The following is a 2,618-nucleotide window of genomic DNA, read 5'->3' on the forward strand; positions in this document are numbered from 1 at the left end:
ACCCGGGGGCTGCTTCTGCGCACGGGGGAGGTGAATGTCCTTCTCCCTTCAACGTCTTCCCCGGAGGGCAAGGTTGTCGGCCCAGTGCCGCGGGTGTGGAAACCCTTTGGGAACCCTGTGTCCGTGAGGGGCCGTGGCCGGCGGTCGGGCGGCCCCAGAGGTGTGACTTCGCTCATGGGTCAGCAGGGCTGGTGCCTGGCCACCAAGTCGCCCTGAATTGGAGGGGGCCGTGGAGGGTCTGGGCTGGGCTTCATATTCTGGGGAATACCTGCTACGTGAATGCAGCGCTGCAGTGTCTGAGCCACACGCCGCCCCTGGCCAGCTGGATGGTGTCCCAGCAGCACGCCACCCTCTGTCCGGCCAGCACCTCCTGCACGCTCTGTGCCGTGCGAGCTCACGTGACCCGAGCCCTCCTTCAGCCGGGAGAGGTGATCCGGCCCCGCAAGGACCTGCTGGCGGGCTTCGAAAGACACCAGCAGGAAGATGCCCACGAGTTTCTGATATTCACTCTGAATACCATGCAGCAAGGGTGCTTGAGTGCATCTCAGCTGTCGGGCCATCCCTCCGAGGACACCACCCTCATCCGTCAGATCTTTGGCGGGACTTGGAGGACTCAGATACAGTGTGTCCACAGCCTCGGAGTCTCGGACACGTTCGATCCTTACCTGGACATCAGTCTGGATATCACGGCGGCTCAGAGTGTGGAGCAAGCTCTGAGAGAGCTGCTGAAGCCCGAGAAGCTGGACGCTGAAAACGCATATGACTGTGGCGTTTGTCTCCGGAAGGTGCCTGCCACCAAGAGGTTGACTTTGCACAGCACGTCCCAGGTCCTGGTGCTGGTGCTGAAGCGGTTCACACAGGTGAGCGGGGCCAAAAGGGCTCAGGAAGTGCGCTCTCCCCAGTGCCTCGACCTGCAGCCCTACACGTCTGAGTGGAAGGCAGGCCACTGGGCTACGTGCTCTATGCCGTGCTGGTGCACTCCGGCTGGAGCTGTGAGCGAGGACACTACTTTTCTTACGTGCGAGCGGGCAACGGCCAGTGGTATAAGATGGATGATGCCAAGGTGAGCGCCTGTGACGAGAGTGCTGCCCTGAGCCAGAGCGCCTACGTGCTCTTCTACTCCCGGGAGGGTGCGTGGCAAGGGGGAGGTGGGGGAGGGGCAGCGGCCCCCCTCACGGCTGACCCCACTCACCCCGGGGAGCCTGACCCTTCCGGCCCCGGGGAGCCTGCGGGAGCCGCCAGCGGCAGAGCTCCTGAGTCGCACGTGTCCCCGGGGGACACAGAGGTCGAAGGAATCAGCTTAGAGCAGTGGAGACGCCTCCAAGAGCACAAGCGGCCGAAGCCGGCCTTCGACCTCCGGAAGATCCAGTCAGCTCTGCCTGCCGGAGCAGTCGTGATTCACCAGTCCAACCACGGAGAAGGGAGAAACGGCAAGCTTCCAGAACAGGAGCACGACCGGCTCGGCCGTCCCAGAACGGACAGCCCGCCTCCGGGCCTCACGAGCGTTGGCAATGGCCCTTGTGCCAGCGGGAGGGCCTGAGCGACCAAGAGGAAGAACAAGAAGCCGCAGCCATCTCTGGGGCTGTGGCGGTAGGTAGGCTCTGAGGCACATGCATGCAGACGCACAGGCACACTCTGCGTGCGGCACGCCCTGTGTGACCCACCAAGTGTTCCGGCGACGAGCGAGTTCCTCTCGGCGGTGTGGCTGGTGCAGCCTCCTGGAAAAAGGCGGGGCCTGCAGTGTGCCCGGGGCCCCGGTGTTCACCTGGATCACGCTGAGCAGCCGAGCTCTCGAGGGCTGTCTCTGCTGGGAAGTTCCTGGGGACGATGGGGTGCGTGACCGCGTTTGAGCACGATCCGAGGGCCTCGCACTTCTGCGGGGGTGGGAGAGTCCTCTCTGGACGGGACTTTGGATGTTGGTTTGCCTTTCTTTCCCGGTCTGCATTCTCTGGCCTTACCGCTGGCCTCTGGTGAGTGATGCGGCAGGGTGACGCCTCGCAGTATGCCCACAGCCAACGGAGCAAGTAGACCATCTCCTGAGCCCTCCGGGGGGCAGGGAGGAGCGGGTGCAGGTCCGTGAATCATCTCCTTCTGGCTGGCCAGGCTCTCAAAAACGCCACACACGTCGAGCAGGGTCCGGGGAGAAGATGGGCGAACAGGCTCTATATGTGGAATGTCCTTGGGAGGTGTAGTGCTACTTGGGAAAGGGACCTTCGGCAGGAATGACGCAGGGATGTGTTCGTCACCGGCGGGACACTCGTGCACAGAGTTGCCTGGGCTCCATTTCCGGTGCAAGGAGACTGCTGCAGAACCTCCAAGTGCCAAACGGGACAAGTGATTCACCGTGCCACGAGCATCACCAGCAGCACCACAGGCACCAACACGAAGGCCAAGGGGAGAAAGGCGACCCATGGAGTCCCAAAGAAACTTCTCCACCAGCATGGCACAGAGGCCTAAGTGGAGACGGGTCATGCAACCATTGCTTTCTGAAAGCAAAGGTCCTCCCCACACTGAGGAAAGACCCAAGCCCGCCCTAGATTGGGAGAGCAAGACAACTGGACACCCGAGTCTGCCCATCCTACCTGTCAGTCAGTTGTCTCGTCCAGCTTGGCCCCGGA

At 62.6% G+C, this 2,618-nt stretch overlaps 1 pseudogene; it reads left to right on the plus strand.

The window, feature by feature from the left end:
• The first annotated feature begins 263 nt into the window (after positions 1-263).
• LOC133072999 (ubiquitin carboxyl-terminal hydrolase 17-like protein 6) lies at positions 264-1,123 on the plus strand (annotated as a pseudogene).
• The last annotated feature ends 1,495 nt before the right edge of the window (positions 1,124-2,618 follow it).

This window comes from Dama dama, chromosome 18 (genome assembly GCF_033118175.1).
Source record: "Dama dama isolate Ldn47 chromosome 18, ASM3311817v1, whole genome shotgun sequence".
NCBI lineage: Eukaryota > Metazoa > Chordata > Mammalia > Artiodactyla > Cervidae > Dama > Dama dama.